The 8336-nt window shown below is 38.4% G+C and overlaps 1 long non-coding RNA gene across 2 annotated transcripts; it reads left to right on the top strand.

Moving 5' to 3' along the window:
- Positions 1–404: 404 nt before the first annotated feature.
- Positions 405–5162, top strand: LOC141131269 (uncharacterized). Of its 2 annotated transcripts, none has more exons than XR_012242736.1 (3): positions 405–519; positions 4818–4907; positions 5014–5162. It is a non-coding gene; the product is annotated as an uncharacterized lncRNA (long non-coding RNA). The 2 variants fall into 2 exon arrangements; XR_012242726.1 differs by lacking the exon at positions 405–519 and adding an exon at positions 524–651.
- The last annotated feature ends 3174 nt before the right edge of the window (positions 5163–8336 follow it).

Raw genomic sequence — 8336 nt, 5'->3', positions numbered from 1 at the left:
CTGGATCAGGGACTTTTTTCCCTTTATATGCTTAAGAGGACCCCCTGCATGGTAAATATCTGGCAGCATATTGGCTTATTGATAAGCCCTTGCATGTCCATGGTGGTGGTGTTGCGGTGGTTGGAGCAGGGGAAAAATCCCCTTGTAAGCATTTATTGTATACACATCTTGTTTATTAATTATAAGGAAAAGTCATTTGTTGGTAGACTGGTGTGCCGTTGTTCAGTTTAGCCCTTTGTGAGTAGCCTACATGATGATGTGGTATTTGCATTTGGTCAGAAGTACCTCTCTTTGGTCACGGTTGTCTGTTTAGTACTGCTATTATCGGAGTTTTTGTCACTCCATGGTCCTTTTTCCAAGTATCTACTGCTAGCTACTGCGCATGTGCGCACTTTCGATTTAGAGTTAGGCCTTGATGTCCCTATGGCGCGTGCGCGGCGTCGGCGGCGCTGTTCATTCTCGCCGTATGGGTATTTTCACACACCATGTAGAGTGACACCTCCCACTCCGGCCCCCGGGGTATGTGCTCTCACAGCTGCTTGAAGTCAGCAATAAATTGGTAGTTTTTGGCACCACTGTTTCTTCCTATTTAAGGCTGTTAGTGCTGGCAGTGATTGTTGCTGTGGCATGATCCAGGGAAAACATTGTTAGGTGCGTCTATTTGAGCAGACTGTGATTGCGATTGTGATTATTCTTATCAGCGTCATTGAGGTGGGCTCTGTAATGGAAATTTGTACGTTCTGTATATAATTGTATTGTATTTTGTATGTATTGCACTCTGCCCTCACTGTGCACACGGCACTAATAATGTTTTCAGTAAATGTTTACATTCTTTCGAGTCCTGATTAGAATTAGCCTGCCTATGTAACGCCCCTTGTTACCATAAATGTACAATTGTAATATTAATGAGAGTTAAAAGAAATTGAGAGAATGATATGCATGTGTTGTGTACAAATGGGAAAAATGTAAGCGATTTTAGAGAGATATTGGTGTATGTGTGTGCGAATGCTGGGACCTTTAGTTCTATTGCTTGTGTGTGTCATGTACACAGATGTGACCCCCTCCTTTGTGCTCTCCTGAAAGAATGTGGTCAGTGATAAGCTGGAAGGACACCATGCCAATTTCTGTTTTTTAGACAAAACATTTATAACAAAATGTGCCGGGTTAACGAATCTAATGGTAAACAATGTGATCACAATTATTTTGAATCTGTTTTCCAAACATGGTAAAATGAAGGTTACATTTAACCGTGTATTACACAAATTGAATATCCTTTGATAGTGGAAACACTGCATTTAAAAAAGGGAAATTAAGTAAAATTAAATAATAATGAGTATTAATTTCTAATATGAGTTTAACAATTATATTAATAATATAGATATATTGAAACTGGTTTAGACAACCTTTGGTTGGAAATGAAGTCCAGGTTATTGGGGAAATTTGTAATGAATGAGATTAGTTTAGATTAAGATAACAATTTTGTAATTTTACATTTATTCAATAAGCCCTTATTGAGAGAAAAAAAAATTAAGATGAGGTTGTTATTTTGAATAAAGCTGCCATAATATTTAACAAAGCCAAGATGGATGGGATACATAAGAAGTTTTTCTACAAAAATGATATTGTAAGGTTTTTGATGAAAACTTGATGTGCGGTCCATGATGTAAGAGTAATAATAAATAAAATTTAAATATAACAGACCCATCACATCAAGTCCACACACCCTGTTAGAATAGATGCCACCTGCAGCCAGTTGTTTTATAGTTTTTGATACTTTCTGGTCCATCATACAGATTGGTCCTTTTGTTTTTATTTATTTTTATTTTTGAAATCCAAAGCAGAATGTGTGGATTGTGAAATGATGTGCCCCTTTTTCTTGTAAGTACTGTGGTATAAGCAGAAGAATATTTTGGATTTATGGGCATCTCTGCATGACCGCAGGGTATTGTTATCATTTATTATAATATTGCCAGGAAAAAGTTGTCTTTTGAAACATGAAACTGGAGTTCTTACACAAATAGCATGATAGAAAACAAGCCATTGTAATATATTTATGAAGGCTGGACCCAGTAATGAAGGGTTCATCCCGATATATCAGAGCTGTAGCTCTTATGCAAAGGTGCTATTAGACAAAGTTAGATATTGTTTTGGTCAATGGTCCAACATTCTGTGCAGCAAATTTACAGCTAACTAAATGTTTGTCTAATGAAAGGTTTAAAATATGAGTTTGTTTATGTACAAATCTAACAATGAAAAATGCGTACATTTATTCAAAAGAAAGGAAAAGATGCATGTGTTAAATTGATGGTGTAGGAATCAGCTGCTGTGAGCCCAGTGCGGGACACACTCCCTGAAGACCCAGATATTTAATTTTTTGTAGATTTGAGTATGCAGTTTATCACCCAGAAGGATACTCTGTATTCAAAGTCATTGGATCCTTTTTGCCCAGCTCAAGAAGCAGAGCTCCATGTTTTAGCAAAGCCTGTGAGCTATAAAAAGAGTGTATATTTATATAGATAGTCAAGATATAGAGAGCTTTTGGTTCCATTTGAAGGGCCAGAAGTTTGTTTTTACTTCGGCAGGTAAACCAACGAAGCATGCCAAGTTAATTTGATCGGCTGTTTTCAGCCTTCCAGCTTCTTGCTGAGGTAGCCATATTAACTTTCACACATGGAAGCAGACCAGGTGACTAAGGATGCTGCATTTACAGCCCCGGACACTTGATGGGTCTGTGCAACTCACAGATTCCACCCTAGTTCTGGCCCAGTATAGCTGGGATTAATAATTCAACTTTAAGGACCCCAGAACGAGAAGAACAAGTGGTCCACAGGGGGCAACTTCTTATGAAACAGGACTTTGGAAAAGGTGATCATTTATGTCTGCCAGCCACTCTTTTCCCTTCAGCTTGACACATGGACCGTGTCATGAGTCACAAGCAGTTATGGCTGCCTTAGTAAATGAGCATGGGATAGAGCCAGGGTTCTCCACAGTTGTTTTTATAACATACCACTTCTTGTTTTACCTGTTACCAAAGGTGTTACCAAAAGCTGAACATCCCTCCCAGAGATTACAAAAAGATATATCCAGATGCCCAAGTTAGGATCTTACGAGTATGCATTTTGTCTGTATGGACATGTTTTTTGGATGTCCAGTGGCAAATGCTACTGCAAAGGCCACAGTAAAAAGTGTTATCAGAAGTAGTTTGTAAGTACAGAGTGCCAGGGAGTACAGAGAGTAACAGAGGAAATCAATTTTTATAGGAGAGTCCTTACTAGAAGTTTTGAGGTTTTATTTTTACACCCCCTACTGTCTACAATATAGCGGACAAAGTAAAGTAAGAAACTAGAAAACTTTTGCCTGAATGTTTTCTTAAATTTTATCAGGCCTCTAAGGGGGATATTGGACTCTCTCCCTATGAAATTTGGTTTGGGAGTGTGTTACTCACTTGCTTATATTTTGTCTCAGCAGCTGAAGTCCTCCATTCGGATCTCACGGAGAATGCTGATGATCTTTTAAGGTTTTTTACAAACAAATTTATGTTTTTTCTCCCTAATTCCAGATCCTAAAAGTCTGGAAGGATCTAAAACTAAAGCCAGGTGACTTTTGGATTGTTAAGAGACATTTATATATAAGGAAATGTTTGGAGACTCAAAATACAGCATCTATTTCATGTACAGTTTTTGCAAAACTTGAAGGAAAAGTCACCTGGATCCACACCAGACAATGCAAAAATGACTAAATTAAAGAAATCTCTGTGTTTGATTTGTTTCCCTCTTGTGATCACAGTCTAGGGTACTTTTTGATTCAATTACTTTAATTGTAAGGGATATATATATTTGAAAAATAGTTTAGCCATGTTGAAGTCATATTTGTCTTTTGTATGTCTTCCATTATATGTAGAATTGTCTGTGTTTACATATGCTGATAAGTCAGCATGTCCACAATTCAGCTAGAAGGCCATTCTGGCCACAGGAGTGTACAGCCAGTACTCTGTAAATATGTCTTATCAATCATTTGTTTTTCACAATGAAAAGTCATTTTGTAATGAAAAAGTTGCTCAGCTATTATTTTCTCCACAATGGAGTTTTTTGCCTCTTTGGCCAGGACTACCTCCACCTAAGCGTGTGGAGGTTCCAGGTTAAAGGTGATAGCAGGTATGGTTAGTGATCAAAATATTGATCAAAAGAGGGGAGACTGTAATGGAAATTTGTACGTTCTGTATATAATTGTATTGTATTTTGTATGTATTGCACTCTGCCCTCACTGTGCACACGGCACTAATAATGTTTTCAGTAAATGTTTACATTCTTTCGAGTCCTGATTAGAATTAGCCTGCCTATGTAACGCCCCTTGTTACCATAAATGTACAATTGTAATATTAATGTGATACCTACGTAATCATGTGCATAAAAACCTTCAATTGCGTCATAATAAAGCAGAACAGTAATTTGGAAAGATGCTGAGCGTATCTTTTGTGTCTGTTCCCTACTGCAGTAGTTATTATTAATTTGGAACCACTAATCAATATGAGGATAGGAGTTGCCTATCATCAATTCAACCGAGTCAGCTCTGTAACTAAAAACTATCTGCATTTATATTTACTCTTTAGATATTTTTGCTGATGTTGTCGCCAGTAAATGTTGATTAAATCTGTGGCTGTGCAATTGCATGGTAATTGATGTCAATCTTGACACTGGCCTATTGGTATGTTTGCAACTGAATGCTGTTCATAAGTTGAACAGCTTTTCTAATTTGCAACCATCTGATTGGTGATTAATACTATTTTCTTGATAATATAGTGTGATTTCTATTTTTAGATTTCAGTCTATCCATTGTTTTTTCTGTGGAGGATATCTTGGGTTCCAATAAGCCATTTCACCATTGACTCTCACCTGAATACCATCAAGGTAATTGATTCTGTCTGTCCTTTCAATCTTAGTGACCCCTATGGATAGATTTAATATGTTGCCATCTGCTACACCGTTCATCTCATGTGTTTTGTACTCTTTATAGGAGTTAATCTGACTACTAGCCAGATTGATTGATACTGTATACTGGTGATTGACCCTTATCCCGATGTAGTAACTCTGGGGATATTACTGCCCAGTAAGTAGTGTATTACTACTACTATGATTATGATTGGAAGCTACCATTTATTATGTTTATTTCTTGGAGGCTGATTTCCTTTTTCCCCCCTTATAGAATGGGGCATTTTTGTCTATTGGCTGATTGATCTAGGGATGATATCGCTGATCTAGACACCTCTGGATAGCACATGCCATGTTACTTATATGAGGGCTCTCTCTGATCTGTGAGTGGTACTCCTAGTACACTATTCTCCATACTACATATGGGGACTATATTATAAAATGTTTTGCTGCATTTCCTATCCATTCTTGGAACATGATGTTCCCCTCCTTTCTCTTTTACACAGAATCCCTCTGCTTACAGTCAAAGAAATAAAGTCCTAAGGAAGCATAAAGGGAAACGCCGACCTTTCTGATTTAGCAGTAATAGGGATCCAATATGTTATATACATTGTGTGCTTATATCAATGAGAGCTCCAACTTTCTTGTTTTTATCTTTTATACATTTTTAATTTTGCAATATATTTGTAATAAATTGAACTTTATAAAATGATATAGTGTTCCTTTTCTGGTACCGGTAAAGTCCGCTCAAAATGTCCTATATCTTTTAAATAATTATTTTCCTATCTATCACAATTTTGAAGGTCCTGGAGCACCAAGACAGTGGAATTACCCACAAAATGACCCCATTTAGGAAACAAACCACCCCAACGTATATTCTATGAGGCATAGGCTGCAGATAGGTACCCAGGTAGTCTAATGGGCTGGGAATAGGTACTATGGTACATTTTACAATGCGCCGGTAGGGAAGTGGTTAAAATCCATACCAGACCCAAAGGGGCCTCCCCACGCTGGTTTTTCCTCAATTTTATTTCATTTACAGTCTTTTTTTTTGTTTTACAATTTTTTACAATCAGTGAATGCTTTAACAACCTATTGTGCATTCGACGGGTGAACATCCCACTAAGTGCCCAGAACGTTTGGGTTTTAGGTGAGTACTTGAATGGGCGATGTTTAGGCCAAACTTATGCTCGGCCCAAACTGTTCGCCCAGCCCTAGTGGTGCCTGAACATTGTAACCCCTCACAGTTACTCTTGATGGGTGCAGGAACGGGCTCTGCTGTTAACAATAAAAAAAAAAATTGAAATTGCATGCATCTGTCAAACAGGTGCAGAAAAACTGGGCCAATTCTGCAGAGGATGCAACATGTCCACGACCACCACTGTTCACTGTAGACACAGAGGCTGCTTGCCCTTTTTTAGTGGCCTGTGAGCATCTGCCTCTCCTTGTTGGCCTTTCGGACATGATGAGGATTTTTTGGGGGGGATTTTTATAACTTTTTATTATAGAGTGTGGGATGGGAATATGGTGCTTGGGTCCAATACTTTTGTGCTTGGTGCACTATAAACCATTTTAGTATTGTTTTTTATTTTTTTGGGGGGTGGATTTTTATAACTTTTTATTATAGAGTGTGGGGTGGGAATATGGTGCTTGGTCCAATACTTACTTTTGTGCTTGGTGCACTATAAAACATTTTATTATAGTTAGTGCAAAAAAAACCTAAAATAAAACAAATTTTTTAAAAAATTAAGAAAGCCCAAAAAACAAACAGTGGTGACGCAGAAGGAAGACCACCTGTGACTCAGAAGAAGGAACAGCAATTATGGAGAAATTTTTTTTTGCTGCTGCTGGAAAAAAAAAAAAAAGCCCAAGAAAAAAAAAGGGAACCACTGCTGACACAAAAAAGAGGAACACCAGCGATGCAGAAGGGGTGGGGGGTGGGGGGTGGAGACAGCAATTATGCCCTAAATATTCTTAGTGCTGCTGCGCCAAAAAAAAAAAAAAAAAAAGGAAACCACTGCTGGCGCAGAAGGGGGGACAGCAATTATGCCCTAAATAATCTTAATGCTGCTGCGCCACTACAAATAAATACATTTAAAAAAGTATACCACTGCTGTGCTGACACAGAAGGAATAACACCTGCAACATAAGGGGAGTACTACTAATGCAACAACAAAACCTGATACTACAAAAAAAAAAAAATATTATTAATGAAAAAAAAAAAAAAGATCAGTGGTGACACAGAAGTGCTGTAAACACCAACACTTCAGTAGCACCACAACACTGTGCTATTCACACTATACTACGTTATACACACTGCATTACACTGTGTTTATACGCTGCACTGTATACAACCCGCATCCAATTCGCATAAGTGTGAACCCGGCCTGAGTGCATTTGCTCTAGATCTGAGGGGAAGCTCTGCTGGTTTCTATCATCCAATCATGTACAAAAAAATGCTGATTTTATTTCCCTTCCATGTGATTGGGTAGTCTTTGCAAAGTGAAGTTTTACCTCATTTACTAAGCTTTGGAGCAAGTGCACTTGCACTGCACAGTATATTCGCCTTTAGTACATCAACCCCAAAGTGTTGAGTCCCCAGAATACTTTGATTTTTTTGTGGAATAAAACCTTTCATGGATTGTAAAAACTAGGATGGTGATTCCCATCTTTTCATTTTTTTTTCATAAACTCCTCTGAGGGTCCAGCTGGACATCACGGTTATCGATGAGCACTCTCAGGGCAGCATATCAAAAAACACCTTACAACAAATCACCATGAGGTTCAGCTCTCCTATGCCACAAAAAGATAATATCATGGAGAGATGTGAGACTGGATCTGAGATACTGTAGCTGAGAACAATGTAATTACAGTGGAACCTTGGTTTATGAGTAACACGGTTAACAAGCGTTTTGAAAGACGAGCGACTTTTTTTTTTTTAAATCCTGACTCGATTTGTGAGTGTTTTCTCGCAAAACAAGCAGGATTCAAGCCAATGGTGTGTGCAGTATGGCATTTAGCCAGATGTGCGGGGGCTCCAGTGACACTCGGAACGGTTCTGAGCCGTTCGGAAATACTTGGAAATACTTGGAAATACTCAGTTCCCGAGTGTTTCCGAGCCGAGCTGTCCCCGAGTATTTCCGAGGCTCTCTAGCGCCCCCCCCCACCTCTGGCCACATGTGGTATTGCATGCAATAGAAGTCAATGTGGAACAATTATCTTCGTTTCCATTTACTTCTATGGGGAAACTCGATTTGATATGCGAGTGCTTTGGATTACAAGCATTCTCCTGGAACAGATTATGCTCGTAATCCAAGGTTCCACTGTAATGAAAATCATTAGTGATAGAGAGCACAGAAAGATATCAACTCAAGTTTTCTGCCAGGATCCACAGGCATTTGTTTCTAA

Source organism: Aquarana catesbeiana, linkage group LG01 (assembly GCF_042186555.1).
Source record: "Aquarana catesbeiana isolate 2022-GZ linkage group LG01, ASM4218655v1, whole genome shotgun sequence".
Classification (NCBI taxonomy): domain Eukaryota; kingdom Metazoa; phylum Chordata; class Amphibia; order Anura; family Ranidae; genus Aquarana; species Aquarana catesbeiana.
This window is presented reverse-complemented; position numbering and strand designations above follow the sequence as displayed.